Below are 10,677 nucleotides of genomic sequence, written 5' to 3' on the forward strand. Positions count from 1 at the left end.
GTAATATATGTATCCGTGTTTAGATGGTTACCGTACTATGCTGTCCGTATGTAATATATGTATCCGTGTTTATATGGTTACCGTACTATGCTTTCCATATGTAATATATTACTTATCATCTGTGTTCCCTGTGTTCAGTGTTGTTTGCGAAGTTGTAGTTTCTGAATTCTATGTTCATAAATGTGTGCACGACAATCCCGTTCCAAAACAAAACATTTGTACAACTTGCGAGCATCAACATGTTGCGTTTCTTTTGTGATTTTAATAATGCGATACGTAATATACAAACATAATAATATATGGTTCACATCTTTGCAACAACTAATGCACTGCAATTTACGCAAATTATAATGTACTTATAGTCGCATGGCCTCAACTCGATCCGGTTCTCTTACCCTTTCCGCCAAAGGGAAGGGCCCAAAACCTCATCACAAAGCAAATTGCGACTAGGAGAACACACGTATCTTTTTGGAACTTGTTGTTAAGGAAATAGACGCAGGTAACAGGCCGCACATGTCAATCACTCAGAATGGGTACTGGTCTTTGTCTAAGACTTATGAGGCAGCAACTGGATTGACGCATACCATGAGACAACTTAAAAATAGGTACAATTAACTTAAGGTGGAGTGGCGTGCATGGTCGAAGCTAATGGATAGCTGCAAAGGCCCCACTGGAATTGGGTTCGACCAAGAGACAGGGTTGATCAATGCGTCAGATGAATGGTGGGCTAGAATGGAGAAGGTAACGATTTTAACTTATGTTTACGTAATTTTGTTAGGCGTTGTACGGGGAGGAAATAATTCTCCTCGTATAATCCTGTTGACCAAGTCCACGCTCCTCCGTACGACGTCGCTTTGTCACCTGAAAACACAAACGTGAGCTAGCCGGCGGGTGTGTGCCGGAAACCTCTCCGATGCCTAAGTCAGAAAACTTGACAAATAGACAAAGCTCTAAGTTCTCAGAAAGATTGTGTTCAATTACCTCCTCCAAGGTGATGCTTGTGAGCTTTTATAAGTTTCCCGTGGCACAATCCTAGTAGGACTTGCACTTCTCCATGCAGAGTCCTCCTAGGATTCATTCTCCTAAGGATAATGCTTATCCTTTTACACCCTCCCCACTGCTTAAACCAAGTGGGATGGTTTTCTTCATGGCCGAACTATAACACGACCGAAATAACACTGGCTCTGCTGAGCCACATACAAGGCCGAACTATCCTTAGCTCGGTCTTCTCCTCTAACTCATTACTTCGGCTGCCCTTGTTCAACCTTGGTGTGCTTAGGTCAACCTTCCCAGTAACAAGTTCTGACCGACCTAACCATAGTATGTGACGACCGGACTAATCCCGAAACCAGCCTTCCCTGTACATACCGCGACCGGACTAATTCTGAGACCGGCCTAACTCCAAGTTGCCTCCGACCGGAGTAGCTTTATTCTTCCTTAGGCCGAAGTAACTATTTCTTCTCTGAGCCGGAGTAATCTCACCTCTATGGGCCGAAGTTACACTACGGCTTTTTATCGATTCCTTCACACTTTGGGCCGCAGGGCCCAACTCACAGCTCGGCCCAATTCTTTCCCAAAAATTACCCTCTCAATTGCCCCTTAATTCCATCTGCATAGCATGATTGGGATTACCTGTCCAACAGCCGAGCTGGCGTCGTTTCGAAGCTTTTCCGGCCGGACTAAAAACTCTTGAACTTTCAAGCCGAGCTAATTTTACTCCGGGCCCCGTCTTGTCCGGTCAAAAACGTCTCTTCAATCATAGCGTCTGTAACGCTTCCCATTCCAGTGACACGTGGCAGGTTCTGATAAGCCGTGGCCAACTGTTACGCCGTCCTGCAGAAATTTCGTACAATTCCCGCCTCTTTTTGCCGCCTTTTTTCTCTCTCCCTTTTCACAAAACAGCCTTTCTCTTTCTTGAATCACTTCACCTTCTATTCTTCACTTTCTCTTCTCCCTTGCTTCCTGAGTCTTTGAGTTTGCTGTGTACGTGCCTCCATTGCTGCCACCGCCTCCATCTCTAGCTTCTCTCTTATACAGGTAAGCAAGCCTATCCTTCTTGCTTTCTTTGTCTTCGTACTTTGCTTTCCATGCTCTGTATGTTTTTTGAAAACAGTTTGTCCATTTCTGATTCGCTTTTGTACTTTTACGGAGAAACTATTAGAACTCTATGTATATGTCATATACCCTAGAGAAAAAATTTCGATTTTGATCCAGAATCACGTCCCGACCGAACTTGGATACTGTTTGTGTCATGTATGTGAATAGATTCAGAACATAACCGGACTAGAACTTGTAGGAATATCAGTAGTTTCTTCTGACCCACTCTAGCCAAGATAGGATCACCGAACAAGCTTGCTCATACCGAACTAGGTACTTCGGTCTATAACCGAGCTAAGATTTTGGGGCCAAGCCGGCTTTCTTAGTTCTTAAACCGAACTCAGAAAGCCGCCCCTAGGGGCTCAGCCGGAGTAACTTTCCTCACATCGCAACCGATTTAGGCCTTGGGACTAAACCAGCTTTCTTAGATTTTTAGACCGAACTCAGAAAGCTGCCCCTAGACGTTAAACCGGTCTAAACTGCTCGACACCGAGCTAAGAAACCTTCTGATGAGCCGAGGTAGAATCAGCCCGCTAAACCGAAGTAGGATTTGTATATCTTGCTTATAATTTGTAGCGCGGTCCAACGATCTGTGCTTAACCCCTTTGTTTTCTACTTTGCAGACTTAGGTTGCCCAGGCACTCCCGCGTGTGCTCAACCGAGCTACTGAGCCTAGTTTTGGTACCGAAATAATTTATTCATAAATTATACAATAAATGGGTAAGTATAGATATTTAGTCGAAACCCCTGGTGGCCTGGCCGAATTTAGGCAAGATTACCAGATTCCTGATGATGTCCATCTGGCGTTGGCCAAAAAAGATGCTACCCCCTGGAACAATGAAGGCTTTGTGCCTTTTACCCTTCAATCCATAATAGAGACCGGACTACGGTTTCCTGTCCAACCGCTAATCTGCGAATTTCTTAGACAGACTAGGTTATGTCCCACCCAACTATCCACCAATACATACCGTATTATCATGGGGATAGCCGCATTAAACCACCAAACCGGACTGAATCTTGGTCTAGCCGGGATCTTTCATCAATACTCTATCGGCTCAAAGAATGCTGGGTGGGTCTACTACCTTAGAATTCGCCGCCGCCGAGAGAAGATAATCAAGCACACTCCGGACAAAGATCTTAACGATGACGATTTCTTTTGGGTCTCTGGGAACTTTGAGGATTTTCAAGCTCAAATTCCTGGCCGACCTATAAATTGGAAAATGGGAGAGCCTGGTAATTTTACTTCGGTCTTCTGCTTTGTAAGTTATCTCGGTTGTTTAGTCTGTCAGCCGAACTAACACTTCTCTCTTTTTTGCAGATTTTGCCCATCTCCATTCCCTGTATAGCTATCCTAACCTTGGAGTCTTGCGAGCCGCTTTTCGGGTTAAAGAAAGGGATTGGGCCAAGCTTCTAAATTTCGAACCGACCTACCGTTACAGCGGTCGACGGAAAGCAAAGGTGACTGACTTCCTTCTTGAAGAGGCACCGGAACCGGACCCAACTTTGCCCGAGATAAGACTTGTCCCTCTAACCGCAGAAGAAGAGATGGCGAAAAGGAGCAGGGTCAGGGCCCTTCTTACCGAAACAGCTAGGCCCGAAGTGGCGCCTCCCAGCCAACCGCAACCTGCTGTTGTCGCCCTTCCTTCCCAACAGCCATCCTCTTCCCGCCGAACCAAACGTGCCCGAACTTCCGAACCCGAACGAGTTCTGATTGATGAAGAAACTCCTATTCAGCCGAGCTTACCACCGAGCCCCCAACCGGAGTCTTCCGACCGAACTATCGGCTGCTGGGCACCGAAACTAACCTTCAACGACCGAGTCATTCTAGACACAGACTCGGTCGTTGCTGAGAAAGACCACCTGTTGGCCATCAACCTGGCCAAGAGCGTGTGTCTGCCCAAAGACATGGAACATCACCAAAAACAGTTAACCACCGAGCTGAAGTCCATCCGGTCTGCTACTAAATCCATGATTCTGGTTAGTGACTTCGGTTGCTTTTCTGTTTATGTTTCTTTTTCTTTTTAACTCTTTCTTCGGTTAAAGGGAAGTTGTTTGCTTTGTCAGGCCATTCAAAAGAACCAAATCACCCACAGGAGAGTACTGGAGCTGAGGAAAGTGACAAGGCAAGCGGCGGCCGAGGCAGAGGCGAAATCGGCCGAACTAGAGTCGGCCAGAAAGGAAATGGCCGAACTCCGAGGTGAGGTCGGTCGCTTGACCGGAATGGTTAGTTCGGCCGAGGCCGAAAAGCAAAAGACTGCCATTGTGCTGAAGGACAAGTACTTGCGCGAGTTGCTAAAACTTGAAAGAAAGAAGGATGCCGAAATAAAGGAGAAGGTAAAACAGGCTGACCAGCAGGGCTTCAAGAGAGCAGAGGACGCTTACGCCCAACAATGTAATGCTGCCAAGGATCTTTTCTTTAAGTGCGGCTGGAGGGGAGCCGTTGAGAAGCTCGGTCATGATCCTCAGACCGAGGTTTTCAACCCTCCAGCCTACTTCATACCTAGCTCCTTGATGGAATATGCCACGGCCATGCAACAGCAGTTCCTTGAGGGCTCAGACGATGAAGATTCTGATGAAGACTCTGCCCCTGGGGATACTTCGGTTGTGAATGTGGATCAGATAGATCGGCCCGAGTCCAGAGTGGAAGATGTGACTATTGAACGGCCAAATGAAACTGTGGCTCCGGTCGATACCACTGTTGTGACTGAAGGAGTCCTGCCGCCAGAAACCGGTCTTCCAGCTGACACTGATGCTGCCTTTGATGCCGAGATAGATGAACTTTTCTCTTAAATTTGTACTCTTTTCTTTGTAACCGAACTAAGCCCCCTTGTAATGACTTCTCTTGCAATGAAAATTTTACTTCTCTTATTCCAGTTATTGTGTGTATGCTTGCATTTGTAATGTCTTCTATTACTCCAAGTGTTATTTCGGTTTTTGGTTGGTTAAACTATACTTACCAGCCAACCACTCTTTAGCCGATATAATTACTTCGGCTGAGGAGTACTAAGTGTTGGTTTAATCCAGCCAACCACTCTTCAGCCTTGCACTTACTTCGGCTGAAGAGTAACAAGAGTTGGTTTATTCCAGCCAACCACTCTTCAGCCTCACACTTACTTCGGCTGAAGAGTAACAAGAGTTGGTTTATTCCAGCCAACCACTCTTCAGCCTCACACTTACTTCAGCTGAAGAGTAACAAGAGTTGGTTTATTCCAGCCAACCACTCTTCAGCCTCACACTTACTTCGGCTGAAGAGTAACAAGAGTTGGTTTATTCCAGCCAACCATTCTTCAGCCTCACACTTACTTCGGCTGAAGAGTAACAAGAGTTGGTTTATTCCAGCCAACCACTCTTCAGCCTCACACTTACTTCGGCTGAAGAGTAACAAGAGTTGGTTTATTCCAGCCAACCACTCCTTAGTCATGCACTTACTTTGGCTAAGGAGTACAAAGTGTTGGTTTATTCCAGCCAACCACTCTTCAGCTTTACACTTACTTCAGCTGAAGAGTAACAAGAGTTGGTTTATTCCAGCCAACTATTGAAGTTAGTTTTTCCAGCTAACTTCTAGTATTTGGTTATTCCGACCAAATGTCCTGCAGCCTGGATCCTTATTCTGGGCTTAGGAAGGGTGTTGGTTTAATCCAGCCAACCTCTAAGTTTGTTTTTCCGGCTAACTTAGGATGGAATGCTTGTAATATACTTAGTCTTGAAAGCTAACTTTTACAAAGAGTAATCTGTGCTAAAAAGAATCTCATTTTATTGAAGGAAGAGAAAATTACATAATGTTCGAAAGAGAAAAGCTAAAAGTAAAATATCTTGAGATTGGCCGTATTCCATGGCCTAGGGATTGCCTTGCCATCCTTGTCTTCTAGGTGGTATGCTCCTTTGCCGGCTAACCCAACCACCTTATAAGGACCTTCCCAATTTGGGCCTAACTTGCCGTCTCCTGGGACCAAGGTGTTTCCCATTACTTTGCGCAATACCCAATCGCCAATTTTGAATTGTCTTGGATGAACCTTTTTGCTGTATTTTTTGATTAATTCTCGTTGGTATGCGGCGATGTGGACCAACGCTCTTTCTCTTCTTTCTTCTACAAGGTTGAGTTCTAAGGCTATGGCTTCTCCATTTAAGTCTGGATCAAAATTTTCGCTTCAAATTGTGGGAAGGCCAACTTCTAGTGGGATCACTGCTTCCATGCCATAGGCTAAGGAAAATGGTGTTTCTCCAGTTGATCGCCGAGGTGTGGTGCGGTAAGCCCATAAAACATGAGGAAGTTCATCCGCCCACTTGCCTTTTGCTTTCTCTAGCCTTTTCTTTAGTCCATCCAAGACGACTTTATTTGATGCTTCAGCCTGCCCATTTGCTTGAGGATACGCCGGTGTGGAATTGTAGAACTCTATCTTGTATTCTTCACAAAAGCTTCTGAAGATTCTGCCGTCGAACTGAGTTCCATTGTCTGAGATCAGTGCTTTTGGTATGCCAAACCGAGTGATAATATTTTGCCAAACAAACTTCTTCACATCTTTTTCTTTGATTGACGCCAATGCTTCTGCTTCTACCCACTTTGTGAAGTAGTCTGTTGCTGCGAGAAAGAATTTTCTGCCTCCGGGTGCTGTTGGAAGTGGTCCTACTATGTCTAAGCCCCACATTGCGAAAGGCCATGGGCTAGTTAAAGGTAGGAGTTCTCTTGCTGGTTGATGTATTTGGTGTGCGAATTTCTGGCATTTTTCACACTTCTTCACGTATTTCTCTGAGTCTGCTTGCATATATGGCCACCAATATCCTTGTGAAATAGCCTTGTAGGCGAGCGACCTTCCCCCTTGATAACTTCCACATACCCCTTCATGTATTTCGAACAGGAATGCTTCTACTTTGCTGGGATGAACGCACTTGAGGTAAGGCCCAGAGAACGACTTCTTATATAATGCCAAAGATGGAGATAGCCAAAATCGTTGTGACTTTGCCCTTATTCTGTTGGCTTCTTTTTTCTCTTCTGGTAGGATGCCGTCTTTCAAGAACAGGATGATGGGATCCATCCAAGAAGGGCCTAATTCTGCGCAACATACTTCTTCTGCTTCGGGGTCTTCTATGCTTGGTCTTGGTAAGAAGTCGACGAGTAATGGATGAGGGATTGATGTATCTGCCATTGAGGCAAGGCCTGCTAGCTCGTCCGCTCGGCTGTTTTCCTCCCTGCCAATTTGTTCTATCCTTACCACATCAAACTTCTTCATCTCCGTTCTGACTAGCTCTTGGTACTTGGCCATTCTGTCATCCTTTGCTTCGTATTCGCCAGAAATTTGGTTTACCACCAGTAGTGAGTCACTGTACACCAATAGTTCGGTTGCTTTCATGAAGTGTGCTGACTTGAGTCCTGCGAGAAGCGCCTCATACTCCGCTTCATTGTTGGATGCTGGGAAGCCAAGGTTGATTGCTTGCTCTATTACCAGGCCGTCTGGAGAGATGAGGACTATGCCAAGCCCTGCACCATGTCGGTTGGATGCTCCATCCACAAAGAGCTTCCACATCTCTCCAACGAATAGTTTCCAGCAGGTGGAAGGGTCAGATGATGCCGTGGGGTCAAGGATGGTGTTTTCTTCAAAGTCCATATTGGCTGTCTGCCCTTCGTCCTCTGTTTGAACTGCTGGTGAGCCTTTGTTTGGCTCCTCCTTGTCGTCCTTAATGTGGTCTGCCTTTGTGCTTGATGGACTACTTTCCACTAGGGGTTGCGCTATTCCAGCGTCAACTTCCGTCCCTAGTTCGGTCGACGGACTACCTTTCACTAGGGGTTGCGCTATTCCGGCGTCAACTTCCGTCCCTAGTTCGGTTGAGTCAGTCAGGTCGACTGGGCAGATATGATGACTTCCAGGAGTAAACTCTGCGACGAAGTCTGCCAAAGATTGAGCTTTTATTGCGGTCTTTGGTTGGAACTTGATATCGAATTGTCCCAACTCTACTGCCCATTTCAAAATTCGCCCACTGAAGTTCGCCCTTTCAAACAGAGCTTTTAATGGAAAGGCCGTGAGGACGACTATGGTGTGGGCATGAAAGTAGTGCGCCAATTTCCTGGATGCCATCATTAATGCTAATGCTAGTTTCTCTAATGGTAAGTACCTTGTTTCGGCTCCCAACAATGTCTTGCTGACATAAAAGATGGGCAAGTGTTGTATTCCTTCTGCACGAACCAACACTACGCTGACTGCGTGTTGAGAGACTGCTAGGTACAAAAAGAGTTCTTCACCAGGTACTGGAGTAACAAGTAGTGGTGGGGAAGACATGTATCCCTTCAAGCTTTCCAGAGCTCGGTCGCATTCTTCATCCCACTCAAACTTGGCCTTTAAAGCTTGGAAGAACGGTCGTAGTCTGTCCGACGATCTGCTTATGAACCGATTGAGTGCAGCCGCCATACCAATAAGATGCTGCACTTCTTTGACTGAGTTTGGTCTCTCCAACTCCTGGATCGCTTTGATCTGAGAGGGGTCGGCTTCTATACCTCGGTTGGTCACCAGGAAGCCCAAGAATTTGCCAGATCCAACTCCGAATGCGCATTTGGACGCATTGAGGCGTAGCTTGTGTTTCTTCAGGATCTGGAACATCTCGCCTAAGTCTTTCAGATGGTCATTCTCATCCTTGCTTTTGACCACCATGTCGTCGATGTACGCCTCCATTGTTCTGCCTAACAATGGTTCAAACATCTTGGTGACCATCCTTTGGAATGTCGCCCCTGCGTTCTTTAGGCCAAAGGGCATGACCTTGTAGCAATATAACCCCCTTGGTGTTGTGAAGGAAGTGACCTCCTGGTCTGGTTCATGCATGGCGATCTGGTGGTAGCCTCTGTATGCATCCAAAAAGCTAAGTCGGTTATGTCCTGCCGTTAGGTCCACCAGTTGATCTATCCTTGGTAGAGGGAAGCTATCTTTTGGGCACGCCTTGTTGACTGTTTTTTAGTCGACGCAGACACGCCATTTACCATTCTTTTTTGGCACTACGACGGTGTTGGAGATCCATCTTGGGTAGTGCACTTCCCTTATTGCTCCTGCCTCCAGTAGGTTGCCTACCTCTTCTGCCACTATTTCGGCGTGGTGGAGTGTCGATCTGCGTGTGCGTTGAATGACTGGTCTGGCGGATGGGTGGACATTGAGTTGGTGACTAATGAAGTTTGGATCAATGCCTGGCATGTCGTAAGGTGTCCAGGCAAACACTTCGATATTAGAGGTCAAGAATTCCAAGACCTCTAATCTCTCAGCGCTGGACAAAGATGAGCCAAGCAAGAAGAACTTATCCAGGTTCTTCTCATCTATTTTTACCTCCACCAAGTCTTCCACCGCTTTCTGATCAGCCTCTTTGCCGACGTCCGCGAATAGTTCATTGCTCTCTGGTTCTTCCACCGAATGAACGTATCCTTTGGCAGCTTGGCTTCCATTTGCTGTGGCGAAGCACTGTTTTGACATGATCTGATCGCCATAGACTTCTTCAATTATACCGGCGTCATTAGGGAACCGCATTACCTGATGGTATGATGACGCTACCGAACGCATGGCATGCAGCCATGTTCTGCCCAGGATGATGTTGTAGGTGGAGGGGACCTTCAATACCCAGAACTCCACCTGTTTTGATACACTTCCCGCTCTGACTGGAAGGATTATTTTGCCGACAGGCCACTCTGGCATGGAGTTGAATCCGATCAGGGGAGAAACTGCAGGTGCCAAGTCTTTGTCTTGCAGCTTTAGTTGTTTGAATGTGTCGTAATACATGATCTCACATGAACTACCCTGGTCAATCAGAATCCGCTTGACGTCAAAATCCTTGACTCGGAGAGTGACAACCAGGGCATCATTATGGGGGCAGTAAATTCGTTCCAAGTCCTTATCCGAAAAGGACATGACGTTTGTTGCCTCTGTCCTCCCCTTCTTGATGGCGGGTTGGGCACTTAATACTTCCCTAAAGTGCTCAGCCTTCTTGATCGAACCTCTAAGCTCGCATACGCGCTCAGGTTCAAAAACTCCATGAATTACATTGATAATGCCTTGTGGTGGTGCATCGTTTGGCATTCTGTTGGGTTGGTCATTATGATCTTGGGGGGCCGGTTGTGCTCCTCCTTCAATGTATTCGTCCAAGTGGCCTGCTGCCACCAATTCTTCTAAATGCTGTCTTAGTGGCGTGCAATTCTCAGTTCGGTGCCCCTTTTCTTTGTGGAAGGTGCACCGTGATCTGTCGTCGTAATTCTTCTGAGCTTCCCCAAGCTTGGCTGGCCACTTGACAAAAGGCTTGTCTTTGATTTCGCTCAGAATCCGATATATTGGTTTTTTGAACACCGTTGTTATGGCAGTGCGGATTCTCAACCATCTTTTGTCTGGGTCTTCTCCGTTATCTCGTCTGCCACGTCCGTTCTTGTTACTTCGGTCAACCGTGTTGACTTTGGCAGGGGTTTTCTTTTCCGGTGCTGCGGTTGTGCTTGATCTTGCTTTAGCACGCGCGCCATCCTCTTCTACCCTGATGTGCTGATGCACTCTTTCCATCAGGGCCTCCATGGTGAGGGGTGGCGTCATGGTGATCGAGTCCCTTAATCGGTTTCCTACTGGTAGG

Source organism: Camellia sinensis, chromosome 8 (genome assembly GCF_055761805.1).
Source record: "Camellia sinensis isolate YWXY chromosome 8, ASM5576180v1, whole genome shotgun sequence".
Taxonomy (NCBI): domain Eukaryota; kingdom Viridiplantae; phylum Streptophyta; class Magnoliopsida; order Ericales; family Theaceae; genus Camellia; species Camellia sinensis.